Raw genomic sequence first — 24077 nt, forward strand, 5'->3', positions numbered from 1 at the left:
GTCCACCATGTCAATGTCGTTTTTCACACGTTCTCCGCGCTACTCGACTGCGCCATTTAGGTATTTACGAGTGTAGCGCTTGCGTCAAACGGCCGTTCATTCAAGTCGTGCGTAGAATCACGACTGAAAAGTAATAAAAATCCCGTCGTCGTCGCCGCCGCCATTTTACACCAACGTGACCTAATGATTGCGGGTTGTGAGATTGTCGTCCTTTTGGCCACTGTGCAACAGCGTCTCTTTTTTCGATCGTCTCATGGTTTTCTCGTTGAGTGACTACTGTTTGTCCGGCTTTATCACTTTTCTCTTTCTTCTTTTACCTTGGAAAGTCTACGAGTATGAAAGCTACTTGTGGGCGGCTCGGCAGAAGAGGATACGGAAGATAGGAAACAAAAATTGTTCCATTTGTGCTTCTTTCTTTTTGAGGAAATTACGGGACGGAACTCTATTCGATGGCGTAAAATCTGTTCCCAACTTCACTGGACCCTCAAAAAAAGACGCGGTCCGCCTACCTACACTCCTACAAGTAACTCAGCCCCAAAATGGCTGGCATGCAATGTAGGTGGTAGATAGATCAGCTGCTTGTTTCGCGCTTTGTAACTACACTGCTTCCTAGCTGACGATTTCTAAGATTTTCTATTCGCGGAGACGACGGCACGAAGGCGCAGAGGATGAGCCATAAATCACTTTAACTGCTTTACTCGTAGCGTCTGTGGGTCCGTCAGAGGATGGCGTATGACGGGAAAGCTCGCCGTCATATACGCAACAAAGAAAACCCTTTCATAGTCTCCTACCGGTGTTTAGATAACGCTCTGGTTAAGCTGTTGGCAGGTTCTGAATTGAAGCATTAGACCAGTTATCAGCACTGACGTTAGGCCAGATACTGAGCTTAAGTATATTTCAACATTTTTTGTCGCCTTAATAGAGACAGGTTTACTTTAACTGTCTGGATTATCTTCTAATGGTGAGTATGTTATATCTAAATTACATCAGTTAAGTTAATTCTACGGAGCGCGCTTTTTCAAATCCGTCAACTAGTTTAGACAATTTATTAGGACTCACCGGTAATCTCCTCTACAACAATAGAACATACATAGTTGAAACAGACTAAATGAAGTAATAAAAAAACTATCCAATTAGCTTTCCTATAGGGAAAATGACAGTACTTTAACTAAGTACTGATAAAAGTATTTAATTGTAACTAAAGGGTGAATGTTATGTTTCAATGAGCGGCATAATAGTTGGTGAAACTATTCTTAGAGGAAAATGTACATTTCCACTCTTATACGCAAGATATTAAAAAACCGATCAATGAGCTATATATTCGGGGGTTCGGTTATCAGTCTGTTGTTACCTTATAATTTCTAAATGTTAAACAGTGATCAGATCGGTGTTCTGGCCGTTACTCGGACACGTCCTTGTACCATATAATGTAAATATACATCGGCGTTGATGTATCGCCTATCGGATCTTGCAACCCCGTTTTACATTTGGAAACACGCTACAAAATTACAGTTCGTTTTAGCCAGTTCCACACGCGTACGTTGATATACTGCGGCAACGTTCATAGAGATATTATGTAGATACGCACTGTGCCGGCTTTGGAGTTCAGCCTGAATCGGGCCCACGAATGTGTCCTGGTATGGTAGAAGTAGCCGCATAAACGGGGTATATGTCGAATGCTCGTCGCATTTTTTCGTCATTATTTAACTGACCAACTAATTTGTTGTTTTTGGTGCTGCCTTAACATTGCTGACGATGCTGCACTTTTAATATAGCGTCGGATAGCTTCTTGACAGGCAAGAAGAAGTCCAGATGTGAAAGCTTTTTTCCAACGAACGTTATAAGCTTCCATTTTCTCCATGATTGTTTCGAGCAATATCCCACCGATTTCTGATATTGTTTCCTCTAGCTTTATTGCTCCAACCTATAGCAGGTCGGGATCATCCTTCCTGATGACCGGCTTGCAAGCTACTCCTTGTACCTTTTTAAACTACTTTTGTTGTAATGTCGTTTTATTCCGACATCGTTACTCAAAGCAGAGACATCACCCAAAAGCTTCCTGTTGTTGCTAGATGATACTGGCAGAACTGCGAGACACCTTTAAGTGGCTTTGGGAACTCAGGTATTAACGTTTTCTGATTTCTACAGTTTTTCAAAACATAGAAAAAGAATAAGGAATCGAATGTGGATAGTTTATGTGTAGTAGATGTGGTACTACTAATAATAAACTTATTGTTTCATCAGTTGACGATCTGAGCGAACGCCTGAATGCTCGTAATACTATAACCACTGAACTTGTTCGTAGGTTTCACCTCGCGCCCTTATTGCCGTTTCGGTATATAATCCGATTCGTCGATGCCACGTCCAATCTAAGGTAAGCTATAACTCGGGTACCTACTAAAAGTTATTCTCCTGCAGTTACGCCGCTACGCTTATCCCTATACTATTGTGTACTTACTTATCTGGTTTTGCTATTAATATATTCCGACGATCCGATTACTTTTCTGCAATTACTTCAAGCTCGTGTTTTACTTTGAATCGTATTGTACTTAGCTTATAATTAACTCAAGCTATAATTCAGGCTACAGTTATAAAGCGGTTATTGGTATAAAACTGTAGTTCCCTAAGATTTTGATCATATAATTCTTTCTTCGACGGCCATCCTCTTACAGCACACCTATTGTCTCGTTGCGGTTAGTATACTGAGTTGTCAAGAAAGTACTGACCGTTTTTCAGCCAATATTGTTTTTACCATTTAAAGCAGTATTACGGACCATGCGTCATTTCGATTGAAGATATCTGCTATTTTTCTGGTAACACCATATTTTCATCACTGTAGAACTCCTGCGGTTCTTGGCAAAAAATTGTGACAAGTGATTTTTGCAGCCATCTATTGAAACGAACTTAATAGAGTTAATAACGTCCTGCAGAGATCGAAATAGACACCTTATGGACAGTTTCCGGGTCATAAGGAGGATGTATTACAAGTTTCTGTCCAAGTTCTCTCATTTCGGTCGGGTAGCTAAAAATGCATGTGGCCTGACGTTGTCACTGCGGAAAACGAGGCCTTTGCTGTTCATAAAGTCTGATCGATTTCTTTACAATAACTTATTGTAACGATTAGAAATAATCCTTTTTCTGGATGGTTGAAACTCATACGGCACGATCCCTTTCAAAGCCTACTGAACACATAACTTCACCTTCTTCAACGTCAGTCCGAACTTTGTTACAGATCGTTGTACACAGGTGTCGTATGTGATCTACTTTTCAATCGTTTTTCTCGATTTCGTTGTATCTCTGTGGAGTTTTGCGGATGGAAATACGTTTGAATGCATTCTTATTGCACCAATTTATGTAGCACCCAAGTGTCGGCCTTTTTGTGGCTAACCTTTTCCAAGTATTTTAAAATTATTTAGCGGCAGACGTTGAGCTCCTTGACGATATGATGAATACTTACGGATCGGTCTTACTCAATTTTGGCAATAATTTTACCAGCTTGTTTCGTAACTGCTCGATTGCAAAGAAGGGCATCTTTCGCATTTCCAGAATTCAAGGAATAAAACCACCTTTGGGCCGTTTCTTCCAATAACGCATCTTGACCACAAACAGCAAGCATTTCCAACATGCTCGAGCGGCATTTGAGCCTTTATAGTACAAAGACTATAGAACATGTTGAAATTTCCAAAAAAATTCCCTCATCTTTAAGTAGCGGTGCCTTAAATTCTAATGATGAAAATCTAAAGAATGAAGCCATTTTAACAAATATAGCACATCTACTTAGGCCGAACTTCAGCTTTCAAACAACACTGACGCGGGGTCATTATCTAAAATACATATTTTTTTACTCTACCCAGTTGTAAAAAGGGGTTAATACCTTTTCGAAGATCAAATATTTCTTCGTTCCAGCGGCTTGCTCACTTTGGTACGGTTACTATATTAACCAGTCCTAATTATTCCTTACGCCTAACCCGATCAATATAGCAGCTCGAGCGCACATACACATACTGGTGGTTTTGCGACTCTCCTGAAACCTTCCCGTACTACTTCCGTGGCCCTCATACGCTACTCTCATTGAAACGTTCCAGTAACCTTGTTCCTTGTTGAAATTGTCCTAATTTCGCACAGGATTAGGAACCAAAATATTCTCAGTTGTAACAGCAAATCTATTCAAAGGCGAACTAAACACTTATGCCAGTGTGCTCCGACTTTTAATGTTAATCCGAGATAATATTACCTTAGTGTTGACAGAGGTGATATGCAACGCTGCCCAAACGAACCATCGTTGACCCTATTATATTTTTACAGATATTGTAGAAAACAGTTTTTGGAATTTTAGAAAAATCCTAATATTACTCCACGGTTTTCAAAAGTAAGTGTCAGCTCCAAGGTGAGCGAGCGGATCGCGATGAAGAACCGCATTTTCATTTTATGCAAACATATAACTCCTAACCGTTGTTAACAAGAAGAAGCTGTAATAGTTTCTGTAGATTGGGTCGCCAAATCGACCATACGCTACTTCAATTTATGATATAGAAAAATATATGGAAATCAATATGCATCGATTTTGTTGCTGCAGAAAGATTCTATTGAGGCTGCACGATATCACAGCGTGCGGGTAAGTCAAGTCTACTCTGTTCCGTGCGCAAACTCCAATCGTCGCTCTAACGGAAGGTTGAACTGGGTTTGCATACTTGCCAACTTCTATTGGAGTCTCCTTGGCAAGGGACTACAGGAAACTTTTTGTTTGGGTCGCTGCACCCGGAACATGCTGGTCCCGAGACGACCTAGTCTGACGTTTCTTCTTCGCAATATCGGCGACGAATTCAGTTCTCACTCACTAGGTCGAAGCGTGTCGCGTTTCGATTCGGACCAAAAGCAGTAGCGTTAGTTCAAGTAAACATCAGACTGTGTCATGGTATCGTCATGTCGCAGTCGGCAGATTAGATTGAAAAGGAACACAGAAAACGATTTCCGCTACGTTGCTGACATCACGACGTTATACAGTAAGATCGTCGGTAATGGTTTGGCTGCACTAAATCTGAGGGTGGGCGTCTTCAACAAACGCACCCATCGGTTTTTTTGCACACGCTGGTGTCCGGCAACTGAAGTTTTTCGAGAGTTCTAAATGCACCATCTGCGCGCTATTCAAATTCATAATATGCTTTATCGACAGGGAAGTTGCGAAGAAAACCGGCTGCTTGTTACTTTTTAACTCATCGACGAGGACTGTTACAAAAACAACCCATGAAGCATACTTCGCCCTGACACGGATGTCTCTATGGGCCTTTTGCCGAGAAGGACATACATGAAGATCACGGTGGAATCAATTTCGGAATGTGTCTTTTTCCAATTATAGGTGCAAAATTAAATAGGATATATTACGCTTACTGTACAGCCGACTTCACAGTGACGTGTTGTGAAGATATTAGAAGTACAAAGGTAACATTCTTCATTAAATCGAAATGATTGAGTTACGTAGGTCTTACATTGCACAATAAGAAGAATACAATGTTCGAAATTACCCAATGGAAGACAAGTATTAACTGAAGCAGACATTCTGATGCAATGAATTAACAAGAACAATAACGTCGGATCTTCCATTTAAATGTGTTTGCTTATAGCAGTTTTGATTTGTTAAAGCCATCTTGAAAAATTTGGCTTCGAATGCTACGCAAGCCTTCGAGTACAATTAAAATCACAGCTACAAGTATTATTATATAATAAGTTTTCAATGTTCGAATAGAAAACATAAATTCTGGGTTTACAAACGGTATATTGGGTTTCAAACCATTTGGATACAGAAGCTTATTTAATTTGAATGAACAAACCTTCCAACGAACAAATACACTTAAAAAGTTTCCATTATATATCTAATGTACTATGATTTTACTAGTTTTATATGGAGGAACGCGAGTGAAAGCTAAGTGCCCATCTATTCTAGAAAAGGCATACTCCACTACTGTTTCAAGCTCATATAATATCTACCTATTTTTAACCATGTCACCGTACATATGTTATGCAGAATATATTCATGCAGTGTGTTTATCTTTGTGGAATAAATGGAAAGCATACAAATATCCTATGAAAAAAGCGTACTAATACGCAACAAAAGAAAAAGTCCTCTAAAAATGCCCTGCAGCTTTCCAAGTGTGTTTTTTTATAAGAGTCTCAGCATACGCAGACAACATCCCGCCAGGCGTCCTCAACGCCCGACGACAGCGCATGCCTACATATAGGACACAGGTTCATACAACAATCTCAGGAAGGGACGTAGTATTTTTGTAGGTTGCAATTGTACTTTTTGGAAATGGTCTTTCACTACTGTCTTGTATGGAGTGTCTGTCTCTCAATTTCAAATACACGCGGGCTCTGCGGTGCTCGGTCGTTTCCGGGAGCTCCAAACGAACCGAGTGTGATGATTCAAGCCACACTTCTCTGCCTCTCGTACATTCACATCGTCCTGTCGAAGCGTAGATGCAACGAGCGCAACTCTACCCTCAGGTGTATTGAGTTTAGACGTTCCATCACTGAGATGTATTAGGGTGACGATTGCAGTTCACTACTCGAAACTGCACTGTCCTCGCTTGGGAAGAAGTACCTACTTGACAAGGTACAGCATTCACGCAATTTCTCCCAGTATATATGTTCTGCTGGTGCTTTGTGAAACGAATATCAAACAAGAAGCCTGGTCCTATATGTTAACTTGCTATGTAAGTTCTTTTTTAACTCTATGAGTGAATTCGACATGAACGTTCAGTATACATTTATAGGTTATTCGTAAATATTTGAAGAGGTAAAGATAGTTATGCTATTTAGCCGGACACATTACGTATTGAGTTCAGAATTGTGGATTTGTCGGCTGGTTGGCCAATGATAGCCAGCTGCATCAGTCTGTTAGCAACGAAATACTCATAGAGCTTTAGTGAGTATCCCTAAATGCTTAGAAGCAAGAGCACAACAAACAATCTCTTTTGAAATCGAGATACCTCTCTATTGAGAAAGAAAGTGTAAGTTATTTGTTTGTACTTTTTTTATAGGACGATTTCTTGTTAACCGGAGCCAATAGTCGAGGAATCCACTAAGATGACTCCGTTTTCAAGAACGTGATGAATTACTCGTAGCAGATTAGCGCGCGCGAACGAGCGTCGACAAAAGCGTTTGTAAGATTCCTCTTAAGCTCAGGACATTTTAATTTTTCCAAGTAGCAGGGAAATACTGATTAGTGCCCTAACCTGTTTCCAACATGCAATTAGAGTTCAGAGAATGCTTTAAAAGCGCAGCAAAAATGACATGGAACAGGTTTACAATTCGTAATTATAGCTTCATAGCATCCAGCTTCATAGATGTTGTTCAACCCGCTGTTTCTTGCAATGTTCTCGGGATCTCAACCACTACTTCCTGTATAACCTCAACGAACTTTACCACCTTTAGTCCGACATGCAAATTCGGAGATACGTGAATACGAACACTGCGAGTCCGTAGAGCGCACTAGGCCTGGGTCGACCGACTCACCAATTTACAAATACGTCCTTGGTTTCGGTTCGAAGCCTAAGGAGGCGGGCAGGTAGGTAGGTGGGACGATCACAACGGCGTCGTTGGTCCACTTCGTATGCACTCCGCGTGCACTTGACTCCAAGTAGTTCCTTTCCACAAAGACGTCTACTTTATTGGGCGAGCCGAGTTAGATCGGATTGCCGATGAATTCACAAGGGTCTCTTTCGCTTGCTGACAAACTATTTTCAATGTACACAACGTGCAGAAGGTGCGGAAAGGACTATTGTTCACAGGGCGTGTGCCTCTGGGCGGGTAGTCTGAATGTCTGAATCTTAAAAGTGGCGCTGTTGCTGAGTGCTTTGATGTAGTACTATTTTTTTTTGCTTTTTCGCAGATTTAATCTAATTACAACAGCACGTGCGGAACAAGACGGATGCCAAGTTAGATAGGTAAGGCGCATTGCGGTCGGCGTAACGCAAAGAAAGTGTAAATGCGTTACAGCAGAAGCAATAATGCTGCAGGAAGGAGGGAAACGAACGTTGTTGGCGTCTCTGTTAATGTACCTCGCAAGTTATCAGAGCAAGTAATCAAAATGTTTAATGCAAAATGTATTGCAAATCTTATGAGCTTTCTTTTGTAGCCTACCATTTAATCTTACTTTCTTAAATTCTCTAACGAGCTGCACGTTTTGCTTGATTATTTTACATATCTACGACATTAGTATCAATATACGATTAGCGCATGGCCCTTGATGTGCTCGCGTGTAATCGTGGGCTCAGTGACGTAGACCCATAACTAGATAATTGTAATATGAAAAACTGATTGTGTCAGTTTGGCACCGCAAAGGATTTATCGGCCTGACAAAGATTTATGTTTGTCTTTCTTTAAACGGAGAAAGCCTTATGCTTAAATTTTGCTCGTTGTGCCCCATTTGTAAAGATTATAATGTGTGCCTGAGTGAGACGTGTTGCCACTGCCGGCTGCAGGGCTTGCCTCCTTTGGACTGGCCTTTTTATGCCTCTTGACAGCAGTACGTTTGGCTGTCCGTACCACAGAAAGTGCTGACATCTCCTGCGACATGCGCATTATTTATGGCTAATTCCACCCGCTCAGGTTATGGCATATGTAATATTCAAGCGAGTGAAATGCCAGACTCTCTTACTGTCGTACGATCTCCTGGAATTGCTCAGTCACTTCTTATAAAACGCTGACATAAATGTTACAACTTTTAACAACATTTAGGCAGCTTATAAGCCAAAAATGTCTGGATATATTGTAAAATATACTAGGCTTGTTTCAAGTAGATTTTGTTTTAGGTCTTCACTAATTGTTCGCTTCTGTTTACGATCAGAAAGCGCATATAGCCTCTTCGATATGTTCGATAGAAATTTATTGTGTTTTTGATTGTTTTTGACCGGCTTCAAAAATCGATGTTTTTTGGTGAAAAAAAATCTTTTCACATCTACTCCATTCCGCTTTTTGCCGAGGTCAAGAGACTACCGAAGCAGTCCGGAATATTTGTACTACGTATGGTAACTCCCTTTTGTAAGAGGGCGATTCAAAAATGGTTTACTAAGTTCCATAGTGGCATCTGGGAACTGGAGGATGTACCGAACTTTGGTCGGCTATTCGAAATCGAAGAAGACAACCTAAAGGCATTTCTAAAGTACGATGGCCGGTAAACAACTTTAACAAATAGAATTTAAGCAAAAGTAGCCAATAACTCATTCATACCAGGGAGGTAAGATAAATCTATACTATTTACCCAGAAAAAATCAGAAGAGAATCTTATTGCTTGCCTCGGCGCCCCATAAAGTGAGTTTAAGCACAGAGGAACACAGCTTCTCATTACCTCTCAACATTTTGCCTGGTATCGGGCAACATGCAGCCACAATATCAGGTTTTTATGCAAGGCTATTACGAATGACGAAAACTGGTGTGAAACGGAAAAAGGAATATGTATCTCCAGAAAAGACCCCTTAGCCCATAGTTAAGCTAGATTTTCATCCCAAAAAGACCAGGATTTGCATTAGGTCGAAGAGGTTGCTTATACGTTGCAAAATCAGTACGAGACGGTAACAAAAATCTTCAAATGCCAAGTGAGCGGAACTATCGTAGAGAGCGGCCTTGCAAGAGCTTGTGTGAAAGATTTTTGCAGCAATCGTATTGTTCAAACTTCGTGCCTACAGATTACCAAATAGTTCAGTCACTAACAGATGGACTCTTAGAGGCTTTAAATCATAAAATTCTAACGAGTCGGAATAAATTCGTTGGGAGTGGCCGTGAGTAGGAATAATATAATATATATATATATATATATATATATATATATATATATATATATATATGTATACATCGAGCGAAATGAAGTTCTGTGAGCAATTTGAAGATGCAATTTAATATTTGAAGAGTCTTCATTTTATATCTTGTTAAGGTAGCAAGATACACGCAAATGCTTGCAATAAATATATATAGCTTTGTAACTTAACGCGAGAATTCTGAAGATTATGATATAAGCATACCATAGACTATTCCGAGATCAGTCAATAAAACCATTTCAAGACCATGGTAGTCAAGTCATGTTGTAGCTGTTGCATTATAGGCATACAAATGTTAGCGCTATGGCTGCTTAAGATGATCCCTATAATTATCAAAAATGCCATACATTTCGCTTGTCCAGCTTATTTCAGTGATTATTTTTATCCCTTCGAAAACCACTACTTAAGTTACTTCTATTGAAATCCGTATTTACGAACAGGCTCATCGTGCTGTTCCTATTCACAGGCGTATAGCTGCTACGAAAATGGTCAGCACACATTTGGCCTTAACAACATCGCATTATCCTACTCTTTCGCATATTGTCTATGCTGCTCCGTCATAATGATATATATAAATGTCTGTGAATGTCTTTCACGTCAGCAAATGTCTGTGTCAGAAAAAAAAATCTAAAAAGGCCGTAGACCTAATACTAATAAAGTCAACATAATAATTGTGTACATAAAAAACCTTAATATTGGTATTATTCAAGTTATATTAATTAACCCTGAGTATACTAAATTTCTTTACATCTGGATGTTTTTCGTCGCTAAATCTCTAGATATTCGTTATCTCTATAGCCAGTACCAGTGGAAAAGGCAGCTTCAGCATCGGGAAAAAGAAAAGTAAACGCGGTAGTTGATTGAAAAAGGATATTATCACGCACTTATTGTTCTTACCCGCCCTTGTTGTAGGCCCCCACCTTCCAGCTTCAGCAAGTTTTGCCTTTGCTTCGTTCACCACTGCCGCCTATATATTGAAAGTTACATGGGAGCGCTTAAGCCTCGGCAGATATTGTGCCCCCGGGGCTTCTCACCAACTTCGCGCCTAAATTGAGATCCACTGCGCTGTTAGAACGCAGCGTGGGGAAAGACGGGGGGAGGTCCGGAAACTAGGAGGGCACGAGGTTCTGGCGAAGCAACCCACGAGGTCCCCCAATGTAAAGGGAGGCCCTGCAACACACAGTTTCATTGAGGATCCGGCCTTCAGCTAAAACGGCAGCTCCACCCCAACCACTGGTCTCTAGTCATCGGATCTCGGCTATATTTTCCAAGCTTGACGAACAATGAAAGCTGAGGGACACAAAGAGAGATAAAGGAAGCGAGTGAAAAACGAGACCTAATGATAAGGGCCAACGAAATGGGGTACTAAAAAGACCAGATAGGAGAGAAATGCGCAAAGAATAAGTTGTTTTTTTCTGTTAGCGGCTAACAGACGAACGTAAGCAGCGGGCTTAAAATTCTACTTGTAGCGCTTACTTAGGATGCATAGACAAATGAAGAGAAGAGAATGAGATGAGTTCGTCAATGGCCAACAAACTTCGCAACTGCGGACGACAGTATAATCTTTGGGGCAAACAAACAGAGTGCCAAAAAATCACAAGGTACACGAAGGCGAAATCTAGATAAGTTGTCAACAGTGACAATTTTCAGAAGTTTGCTAGATTGTTATCCACCTATTCGGCTGGAGAAACGATGGGTAACGAAGTGCACTAATGTGTTTATTTCTTATTTTGTAAATTCGTATTATTAGTATTACTATATAAGAGATCTGTACGTTAACGGGTTGACCTAAGTGAGCCACATCAATACGTGCAAGAGAATTACGAATCCCAGAAGGAATAGCTTTGCGGGAAAACTACAGATCATTTCTAAAGAATAATTATCACGAAATTCAAGATTACTAACTTTCTTTAAGGAAACAGCTTTTACTTGTCTTAAGGTATGAAAGGTCACACATACTATAGCATAAAGAAAAGAAATAAATGATGTGAAAAGGCTGTTTGATTACAGTCAAATAGTGATTTAATCCTGATAAACAATTCTCGTTAGTCATCCCCTAGGCGTTTCAGCTTCTGCGAACTGTATCTTCACGAACATGCCTTTCAAAATTGTTTCACCACCGGGTCATTACATCATACGATACAAGCAAATGTCGCCTGGGTAATTGCACGTTTCGCATGCGAAATGACTTTATCAAGTAAGTTTATTGATAACCAGTCCTCTTTCGTAACTAAACGATCTGGGTAGTTTAATAACGAACTAAGCAAAGGTACTCACACAGATGAGGGCTTGCTCACTCGATACACGAGGGTTCACTGACGCATACAGACAGACTACGTTCGCTGACGCCGCTGAAGAAAGTGCCTTTTGTTTCTATGTCATACGTACGTGTACTGTGAGACACCGAAAATTCAAGAAACAACCATGCAATATTCTGTCACAGCATCATTAAAAAGTCATTTCATTTCGAATTGTGCGTGCTCAATGCGTCAACTTCAGGTAGCAGGTTTCGGCACGGTATAGTACCATATACCGAAATACATCTACATAGAATCCAATAGCACAAAAATTCGCCTTTGTGCAACTGCCAAAAACACTCACCATCCTACGTCTGCACGCTAACATCATGTCATCATACGCTGCGGGAGTTTGGTCTGACTCATTGGCAATTCTCAGGTTATAATAGAACAGTGGGGGTACTAGCCGTACTCTTAAGTTTTATCACACTAGGTGACTAACAGGGGCTTCAAATAGGGCAAAGGGGCTCACTGGTACTAGCCCGAACAACAGCTCCGCCGCTGAGTAAATTAAATCATGTATCCAACAACGAAGGAACGGTCACAATGTTCATATCCTCTCTACATATTAAATACTGCTTGTCGGAGTACGGACGAATCGGGCTACGCGCAAGGAAATGCATTGTCTGTCTCCAGAATGACTGGGAAGAAGGTTCTCTTAATAGCGTATATTCAGTTTGACATATTCTGTAGGTGATGATTCAGTTTTTTTTTATCTGAACAAAATCGAAAGCAGCACAAGAATATCGTGGTTCTGATAAAAAATATAAGTTGACTTGATTTAATAGTATAAATTACATAAACACACTCGTAGTACGATGGGGTATTCGATGGTCTCTTTAAAATTAATTACATTTGTTCCAGTTAGATGAACTTCTAATTTGGCTTCGGCAAAAAAAATGTTTCTCACTGAATTCAGCTTCGTTTAGTTCTATCGCGATTTTTAGCTCTTGTATTTTGGCACCCCACTGAAAGTATTCGCCCTTTGCTGCGACTTCCATACGCCATAAAATGAAATGTACCGTCAGGGGAGACATGGTTATGGTAAAAAAGTCTTGCTTTGGAGACAAATCGAATTGGGTGGACCATTTTGCGAAACAGGCACTGTTTAGACGGTGGGTGTAGCGAAAGGGACGTTTATCAAAGCGAAATTCATCTATGAAGAAATTTGACTTCCACTTACGTATCAACTAACGGTATAGGTGGAACACCGGGTGATCAAAGAGAACCCCTGAGCATTCGTCAAGATGAAAGGTGACTGTAATATTGAAAGGAAGCAATTCAGAGTTCTCAATTGACGCCTTTGAGCGATATAAGAGGACTCAGAACGTGCTAGTTCTGAGCCCTCTTATGTAAATAAAGTTCGATCATCTCGGTTCATAAAATCAAAAAGGAGCAGAGGAGCAGTCGAAGATGCTAGACTCTCGAGTCCGCTAGGTTAATTTCGGCTGATCGTTGGGCACCATTTTAATCCTTTTGTACTTTTGTCCCTGCTTTTGAGCCGTTGTTGAATTGTTCTGTTTTTGTTTTTATCACAGTGACAAAACAATGCTCCACTATTGAGTAAAAAAAGGTTCCTACTTCGAAGCGAAGAAATCGCTCAAACTACTAATAAGAATGCTATTTGATTTGATGCAGCTGATTTTCTTTGAATATTTTCAATAGTAAAATCTTACACACAAGCTTAAAACACCAAAAGATCATTCATATTATAGAAATAAAGAACAGTACATCTAGTTACATCTATTTATAATAAAATCACTATGAGAGAATGCACTTTGGACCGATAAAACAGTGCTACGAATAGTAGAACATGTATCCTAAACAGGAAGAATAACGCCAAAGTGCCTCTCAAACATATTATTTATCATATATGCGACATTACTATGACTAATCAAATTAGATAAAGGTAGCCAAAGTGCTAATTTTGTTTATGCTGACAGATTTTCAGGTGAAAAAGATGAAGCGAAGTGTGGCTTTATTTATCAATTGACAGTTTACAGCCTTGGGTGTATCCACATCTCCAAAAGAATTAAGGTATCAGCTTGTGTTGATACTTTAAGCTACCGCCCTATATAACCGCTGAATAAACTGTCATCAACGGCGAACACAGCCTACGAGCAGTGGACCTGTTCACCTAGAGCGTTTCTTGCTAAATATGTGCTAAGAGCCTGTAGAGTTCCCAATGAAGCGAGTTCCTTTTCCTTGGAATCTTCTAATAAACACTGGGAAAAGGACATAAATAACTGCCTTCCTACGCTCAGTCGGTCTTTTGCAACCATTCATCCATTACCTTTCCCGCGCGCATTTCTCCCCACTGAAATTCAAGAGGGGAAAGCTACACGCCTGAGCCAGTCAGCGAAATCCTGGTCGAACGAAACTCTAGAAAAATACTGTCGTTGTCCCAACTGCTAAGCCTATATAAAGTTATGTAGAGATACTAGCTCCGTCTGCGGTCGTTAAACCTGTAAAGAATGACACTTATTTATCCTCGTGCATTCACTAGCATTGACTCAGTTTCAGTGACCCAATGAGAACGTACACATAGAAAAACAGATCACTCACGCTGCTCAACGAAAGAGCATTTTGAAAGAGTAGGTAAAAATATTTCAAAATAAACGACGAGACATCCGAATGCGTTCCAACAGCTGAGGGGCAAAGTGAAATTCCACTTTGAAATCTAGAACTACTTTACTGAGTGATTTTTCGGACCTCAGTATGGAATGTTATAAAAATTAAGTAAAAAAATGGTAAATTGCTAAAAAAGGTAAAGAAACCTCGAATTTTGAAAGAACATCAGCTGAATTAATATAGTATTGTTGGTATATAGACGTTAACATAGAACAATAATGACATGGTCTTACGTGCATTAAGGAAGCATTGCTTGGACTAAGAGAAATTATGTCTAAATAAAAATTGTACGATAAAATTCGTTTAATCTATTAAAACGCTATCATCTAACTGGTATATAGAGTGCCCGAGAGACGCTGTATCGTTATCTTCATATGGAAGTTAATTACATAGATCGTATTGTTTTATCTGTTTTTAAATCTTAGTAAAGACTTGCACATGAAATGTTTATTCGTCATCATTCTACCAGTATGTGATGTATATAGTTTTCTGTACCATATCTCATACGTCTATTGCGTTTATAGAGTATCGTGTACGACGTTGTTTACATATATATTATAACGTATTTTCCCAAATGGTAGTAATAGTAGTTAACATTATCACCATGGTTATGTTACGAATGGTGTTGAAGTCGCCGGGCTTAACTTTCACCGAAATGATAAACAATTCAATCCTGATGTAAGTTGCTAAAAGAAAACAATAGAGGATATACCCTTTTGCTTATTTTGTTTTAATATTTTATCTCTCTATTTCTCCTTAACTACACGCATGCAAACGAATGCTAAATAATAATTGCTGACTAATTACAATTTTAAAATCAGACGTAGTTGCGCTGATACGATTATTTTTTGCACTCTTCCTCTTCGATCTTCAATTTCGCAACAGGACTTAAAACCAATACAAAACTACTTCTAACTCTTATTTAGAAAGGAAACAATAAGAAGTCAAGTGATTTTTTTGGTTACAGAGGTCCCCTTGCAGCACTATATGTTGTGATGTCTCCTGTTTTCAATAATCGATGTTTCAATATGTACATCGATGTGCACGACGCCGCAACGTCCAGTCGCTAAGGGTGAAAGCCAAGTACTGGGCCAAAAAGTTCAGGACCAATGGTGCGCACCGTATGATCTTGGCAACCCCGCTTGACATATCGTATGACCTTTAAGTCTTCTCGTTCTTCCTCTACCATCTATGCCGTCTTCGTCTATGCCTGCAAAGGTCGATCAGCTTGCCCCACGGGCAAATGTCCCCCACCGAATCTGAGTCCCTAGTCTCATAATAAATGCAGTCGTAGAGTGGCATTCGGGTGGAGGCCAAATAACGACTACAGCCTGGAACATATAATGATCTTTACTCTCGACTGTGTTTTAGCTTTCTTGTTCCTCTTCCTATCACTCGCAGCTATATATATATATATATATATATATATATATATATATATGGCTGCAATATCCCTTATGAATGATCCCTGATAACAGAATGGTGCAGCTTTGTTGATGGGGAAATCGTTTGTAAACTACCCGGTTAGAGTGCTTGAATCGAGATTAATCGGTCTTATTATGCTAATGATTTCGCTCACTGTTTGACAGAATCGAGGATGTTAGATAATATACATTTGCATGGGATACCTGGCTAGTAACCTAAATACGGTCTTGAGCTGTGGCGCCTTTAGTTGTGTGTTAGATACATACTGCTTAGTTGACGGTTATATAGACACCGACTACGTAAATGAAGTTCGACTGTTTCAAGCTGTAAAATGAATCAGGACAGTGAAATGTTTGGTCATTCTGTGATTTGTTTCTAGATTTCTTAATCAAAAGCGGTATTTTCATTTGTCGAAATTAGATTGATTTTAAAAATTAGTAATTACCATGATAAGTTTTCGTTACGACTTACCATTATTTCAGGCCCTAAGGCTGCGCTAGGGTGCAAATGTTGTCCTATTGTTAATAGAGCTGACTGCGCGTCAACCTCTTTTCAAGGTCGAACACATTGAAGTACTTAACTAAGTTTCAAATGAATTCATTTAATGTCAGGAAAATGGTACTTTCAGCGCTACGTTATAAATCTTCCTCAAATAGCTTGATACACTTCCTCCTAACATTGCTAACAATATTTATTATCTTTGTCATTTACTCAGTGGATCCGTGCGTTTACTCGAAGTTATTCGCACGGAACATATACATAAATGATTAATCGATTTTTTTGACGTGAAAGAAAAAAAGTTTTGATCAGTTTGGCGAAGCTCAACAATAAGACAAAAAGCAGTGTATGGGTTTAGACACTCTTTAAATGGCGGTGCCTAAGAAAACTTATTGGCGTTTAGAAACGGAGCTTATTTTGCCAATTTGTGCCAGCCTCTACGTTGGCGTTTCCGCCAAGAAAAACAAGCTTTTAAAATGGAGGATGTTAATTAACTAAAATGCTACATAAAAGGTCACCTCTACTTGGGCAAATCCCTGTCATTGGGTCTTTAAACAGCGCAAGTAATTACATGGCAAGTAAATATGTTTTGTCGACTGCCTGTAGCGTCGGTGACACACAATTTTAAAAAAGTCCACACTGGATGTGATTTTATCAGAATAGAAACAACCAAATATCGGCAATATCTGCTTGAAATCCAAGTTTCGAATTGATTTGTCACAATAGACATATAATGATGCAATACTTCAAACGATCGGCAAATGTACACCTTGCATGTGGCAAAGCGAGTCGTAGGAAATTGGCGAGTTCTTGTAGAGAAAAGTCACGCCGTTTCATGTTTTCAAATAGAAGTAACTTCACTAAAGTTATTGGTTGTAGGTTTACGAAAAGTAACGAATTTTCTTTAATTATACAAAATGAAGACTACGAAAAATGGCAGGTTGAAATGTGCTTATTATTCATGCAAGACTGAATTTCTAGAATTGTCGAAATAGATTTTTTTTAATTTTTGAAGTTGTTACTTTAGTTTTTGTTTAGCACGCTTTAGCGACCTATGCCAGCTATCTAAAATATTACAAAAAGCTTGATTCGTTTTCAGATTGATAGGACCACCAAATTGGTATTCAATTTCATATTGACTAAACGCGCGGCAATTGATTAAGCCGTCCGGATGAACCTGTGGTTAATTGTAATGAGGGGATTGTTATTAGCGCTATCTGCGATATTTCATGGCCACTTATGTTATTTAACTAGAACAGAATCTACTGTGTAATGTCTATTGCTTATCGGCGGCATTATCAGCAAACACGGCCTGACTTACCTGATATACCTTCAAACACAACTTGAAATTAACTTCAAGTAAAACTTCGAATAACTAACGACCTTTGCAGTGGATTTCTGCACCCCTAAAGCACGCCACATAATCAAATTTCGAATATAATCAGAATCAAAGAATAAATTGAGGAAAATTTTTATAAACTTGATAACTGATATCGTATATAGAATGCACACGCGCCTAAGATCTCCTAGGTTTCGGGTCCAACCCATATAAAAAACGATGCCCTGTTTTTCGAATACAAAGCTAAGCTATCTAAATGGACAATATTATTTAAATTCTACTATCAATAATTTATGTATCTGTGCACTATTAATGAATAGGTGTACCAATCAGGCCGGCGGTACACTGCGGTCGATTCACCATATCCTATGGGTAACGAATCGTCAAACATTACAGGTATCTTTATTATTATCCCAATGCTCATGGCATGCCTCTCATCAGAACATTCACGTTACTCACGACAAACGTAATAACCTTGTTTCCCGCAAAAATGCTTAGGAGATGGTGATTGTAGACGTTAACCAGCCCAGCTAACGAACGCTATTGAATCGAAGCGCTGCCGACGACAAGTTCCTGCATGACTTCGCACAACGATTGGAGCTTCAGGACTAGGATAGCCCCGAGGCATTGCAACGGTAACAGATATTCAAATATTAGTATTCGAAAAGTTCGAACACCGATGGAATAATCGCCATGCCGTAATGTACTTAACCGCATCGGACACATATGTTAGTTCTTAAATGGTTCCTGATTACACGGGATACAAGGATCATGTACGATTCCTGGAGAAAGCTGGTTAAACCACTGTGCTAGCACAAATCGGCTTCGTATTTTGCCCCTAGGTCAAACGGATTCCAGAAACTACTATAGTACCACGACTCTTTGAATCTATATAATCGTTGCCTTGATGCGCACTACTTATTCGGTAATAATTCCAAGATATTTTGATTTTGAAGTATATGTCCAACTGCAAGAAGACGAATTTTGCAAAATTAAACCTTACCGTGACGGAACTTATCAGGTATAGCCAGCTGAAGAGATTCAGTAAAGACCATTTGCCGTTCTGTTAGACATGGTGGGTTTCTTTACGTTTGCACTATGTATTGTTAGGCCAAAGGTTACTTGAGCACAAATGTTGCTACGCAAAATTCTATACCACCATGTTCGTCGGAGCCTCTTCTATCATGCAATATGCATTTGATCAATTAATTAAATTAAGTGGACAAGAGATAGAGGCATAGGAACCATTAATGATTTGAGATTTAGAGAGAAGAGCTGTGACTATGACTCGAACAGTCGCTGTCCTGTAATGATTCACTGCTTAGTTGGTAAGGCTAGTGGTTCATTTACCATAAGTACCGATGAGCGGCTCGAATAGTGGCACGATTTGTACATATTTTGTTAAAAAAAATAATAGGAAATTGCAATCATTGCCTAAGGTCAATTTTGCCTCAGTGAAGTCTTCATAGGAATTTCTGTGCAACTCGTGATTGGTGGATCATGGTTCTCGTACAAATAATAACTTTGGTTGATGCTCGTAATTTTCCGGAATGTAAAGCATAAAGTCTCAGAAATACGTTTCAGTTTTTTCACATGTGGCACATTTTCGATGACAATCACGTAACACAACCAGCGCAAAGATTGATGCTTTAGTCCAACTTATATATATATATAATTTGGATAGAGGTGAGGCTGGACAGAGTAAAAAAAGTGTTCTTATAATATCAGGTCGTTATATTGAAAACACAGCAAAACCACTTAGTTGACTAATTATTATTCCTTATTTTTCCTAGACGGTAACCAGTACGTACTCTGTACGTTACTTTATGTTGCCTCAGATCACCTTAAGGCCTGGGCATGAATTTTAAATAAAAATATTGATAGCTCTAACGCTGCAACTGAGATTTTTTTCGAAGATCTCTTTTTCATTTACCCCGCCCTTGTTAGTCGTTCTAGCCATCGCCCTATTACGTTCGAAACTCGCCCTGTTGTCAAAGAATCTAGTAGATTTATTCTTGCTTGCCACTTACCTCACTAGAAAAGGCTGAACGTATAAACCAGTGATTAGTCATGGGTATCAGGCGCGAAATTGAAACTGTTTATCTGGTTTACCTTCAAAAAATTCGGCCACTCATTTCAGTAATATAATCCGTAGAGAAATTTACAAACATGCAAACAGTATGTCGATTGGATAACTTTGTACAAATGTGTACAATAATTGACGATATTGTAACGGGCTAGTAATTATCGTGAAGAAGGTCTTGCGGAGTGTAACCTCTTTTTATCATGACCTTCACAAGAACTTGAGAGTTCAAACTGCAACTTCATCAATAGACGGGTGAAAAAGTTCATACTGTATTGAACCCTTGAGTTGCTACTACTGTTTGAGATAATTTACGATTTTTATTTTTAAAAACACTCGGCTGGCACCGATTTCTACTAGCTTTGCATCCACGTACCGTGATATAATTCACTGCATGAACCGAATCGGCTCAGAACGTGAAAAGGGATTCATTATACGCTGTTTTGGTCTATAAACTATCCCAACTTAAACCTAATGCAGAACGATTAATCTTACACGACTATTTAGTATTTTCAATGCACTATAATAGTGCACTGCAAACAAACCAATATACAATATAATAACAAACAACAAATAAAAAAATAACATATAAAATTAGAAAGTAAACGAGCAGATGCAAAGGGAAAACTATTACTTGAAAATAAGAAAAAGTCTTGATACTTTCGCTCACTACAAAAGCCAGACCCTAATCATATCCCCTAAATATAATCTTTAGCTTGAACGAGTTGAAGATCAGTGGCAAGGTTCAATAAAAATTTCGCAATAACAGAGCACAAGGCAAACGATACTAAATAGCAGAACACATAACTGCTCTGTGACACTATAAGTAATCTACGAGCGCCCAAGCAAATGGAGCGAATGATCGGAAGCGCCCCCAACAAAAAGGCAACATTTTTTCAACCCGCCAAAATACAAAATTAGGCGGGTAGAAATTGTTCTTCTGTTGCCCTTCAACATCTGTCTTACTAAAAGGTTCACGACAGCGTAGTTACAACATCTCACGCAATCATCTCTATAAAAATAGTGGAACAGTCGATTTGTCTAGCTCTGTTAGACAGAGAATAATGAAAAGGATATTGTATTGTTATGTCGGTCCAAGCGTGTTACTTCACACCTACCGTCAACCTGTAAGAAAAGCTGCTGTACAAGATGCTACCATACCAATTACCATACGAGCTCAGCTATATCGACCTGTTAAGAATGCAATTAGACCTTCTGTCGGTCTCACAGTGTTTGCTTCGAAGTCTTTCCTATTACAATTGGTGTTCGATTCCCCGATCGTCAGACTCATTGTTATTTCTGCAGCATTGATCATGTTATCATTCTGTACTGGAAAGCCAACAGCAAAGAAGAAAAACCGCTTTACTTATTCTCTGCGAATTTATGACTGGAGAACCGAGCAGTTTATTTTGCTACGCACTTACTCATTGAGATGTTTATAATTTTTTCTTATTTTTTGCATTTTTTTAATGGTGTCTACGCCCCGCCCAATTCTGAACCCAGGCCATCTAATGTGTCTCTCGAGATGTAAGATATCGATTTACATTTTGCTATAGAGTCGGCCTATATCTGCGTTGTATTTATATAGATATATTTTATATGTACCTATACCTGTAGCTAAATTTTTGACTCATTTGAATCTGTGTGTGACAGTCGAAATGGAGGTCAACGTTGCACACCCGAACCGGCTTTACAGTTGTTAAGAAACACAAAGCATTCTGTGCAAAATGCATGGCGTTAACTTACATTGAAAAGTATTTGATCATTTTTCCACCCATAAATGCGACCCTTGACAAACTCAATACTATAGGCCGTTTCAGAAAAACAAATTTGTACTAAATTAATTAATATACCGTAGCAATAATAATTAGAGCTGTTTCAACCGGCGCATTAAAGATTGTACATCGACAATGCGTGGCTTTGTACTTGAAATCGGCGACAAATGTAACCGGGCTGCTGTGTCGTCCAGAGTGGCAACAGAATCCGTAGCCATTTTTTTTCTTTTCGCTTTTCAAGCAAAATGTGTACCAAAAAACATGGCAGCGTTTGACTGACCTCGACAAAACCGATGCTCTACATACTGTAAATTATAGTTACGCCACCAAACGTAGTCCATAACAGTACGGATATTCCAATGCACAAAAACAACAGGACTGATCATTTATATAAGCTTTTCGATGGGTTTGTCTGCGTGTCCTGTACAATGCAAGCAATAAAATAAAGACGGGTTTACTGCCATGCTAAGCCGGAGAGTTTGCGCGGGACGTTAATATCATTAAGTCATATATGCTTCTTAAGCAACGAATAGTAGAGGTTTGGTTGGGCTGGAACCCAAGTGCTACAACGCCTAATAGGAGTTATTGCGGTTAGCTATATATGGCAATAACTGTCCCATTTTAATCAGTACTAGTTAAACACCCAAGATTCTCCCTGACGCGTTTTATTTCATTTCGTTATTATTAGAAATAATCATTCATTTGTTTGTCAAGTGGAAGCGTTTTTTCGGCAATTATTCGTAAATGTTTTTTTTTTTTTTATAGGTGTTCGGTAGGTGGGCGGAAAGAAACATGGAAAAACAACTCAGGTTGATCTTGAGAAGATTTAGTGAAGGGCTGAAGTGTATCAGATATGTGATGATTAGTTGGGGAGTGACTACGAGAAACGGCACTAAGAAAATGAGGACTAGCAGCTATCGGCATATATGATATATATATTGAGAGAAGAAGGATTTCATCCACATCGAGATGTAACGGTAATACCATTCTGCGGCGGTGAAATACGGGATTAAGTCGAATTCGGATATGCAGTTGTATAGCGTATCAGCGATTCTGCACGAAACAGAACAACGACGAATGGCGTAGAACGTGGCCGATTTTGCTATAGGTTGTTGTGGCATACATGGAGATAGTAACGTGGGCCGAAACCTGCAACATGACACACAAACTTACCTAGACCTGCTATTCAAGTTGCGAAAAGTCAGTCGTGTCAACGCCGGTACAATAGTAGAGCAGGAACGCGATGGCGGCAGGTATTTGCGAGTGGTCGCTGGACAACTCCAAAAGGAAAAAATTAAGGATTATTTTAAAACCGAAATGCAATCGAATTGCAAAGGATGCTGCCGCGACCTTCCATGTGATCTACTACAGACATATTGTGAATGGGAAAAGGACAGGTTTGTAGCGTGGTTCGGACAGGGCCGCTGCTGTATGATGTCATCTGTGGTACATCTGTAGTACCACACGTAAAAGCAGAAATATTTTTAAGAGCAAAAACAATAGTGGAGACACAGTACACGGCCAGCATAGATGATCCGCAGAAAAATGTTTATAAAGTCTATGGTTTATTTAACATATAACTCAGTTGTGATCGCTATTGTTATGTCACATACATATTTCAGCCTATGTTGAACTCATATATCGTAGATCTGAACTCTATATCCTACAAATAGAATTTACAAAATAACAGTGGTATCCCGGTAAAAATATCTAGTCAGTAATTATTGCTGTTAATCTTTCAGAGAAATAGTTTTCAGAAAGGAAACAGGAATTAGGTTGTTACGATATTTAGCAACAACAATAGGGCGTCTTTTCTAATTGATCACTGGGCTGAAAAGGCTAAAGGGTCTCCATTGATCTCATCAGTAATTGATGCCTAACTTTCATGTTTAACTTCAGCATCATTATTATAAACATCAATAAAGTCATTAGTAACTTGAAAAAGCGACTCTTTAATCATGGCACCTATTTATTTTCAGTTCAAAATAACAATTGCAATAACAAGATTTTACTCCACTGAGTAGCAGTACAGTGTTTCCTAAAATGTTCAGACTCATTAAAAGAAACCTTGAAAATAGTACATGATACATTTTATACACGATAAAATTAATTGCCTCTAAAATTGGGCTTGTACGATTTGATCCGATAATGTCCACACGAAATTTGTAAATATTATTTTCGTTTAACCACAATTGATAGATACAATCGTGATTTACT

The 24077-nt window shown here is 39.1% G+C and overlaps 1 long non-coding RNA gene across 16 annotated transcripts; it reads left to right on the forward strand.

Annotated features, from left to right (window-relative positions):
• Positions 1–186: 186 nt before the first annotated feature.
• Positions 187–23790, forward strand: LOC111251334 (uncharacterized). Of its 16 annotated transcripts, none has more exons than XR_015328540.1 (5): positions 194–961; positions 2306–2374; positions 5174–7160; positions 7432–7564; positions 7889–10272. It is a non-coding gene; the product is annotated as an uncharacterized LOC111251334 (long non-coding RNA). The 16 variants fall into 16 exon arrangements; XR_015328535.1 differs by having other exon boundaries at positions 199–961; positions 5174–6710; positions 7038–7160; positions 7432–10272; XR_015328538.1 differs by lacking the exons at positions 7432–7564; positions 7889–10272 and adding an exon at positions 14053–15439 and having other exon boundaries at positions 200–961; positions 5174–6710; positions 7038–7160.
• Positions 23791–24077: the final 287 nt, after the last annotated feature.

Source organism: Varroa destructor, unplaced genomic scaffold, assembly GCF_002443255.2.
Source record: "Varroa destructor unplaced genomic scaffold, Vdes_3.0 BEIS01000005.1, whole genome shotgun sequence".
NCBI classification, from domain to species: Eukaryota; Metazoa; Arthropoda; class Arachnida; order Mesostigmata; family Varroidae; genus Varroa; species Varroa destructor.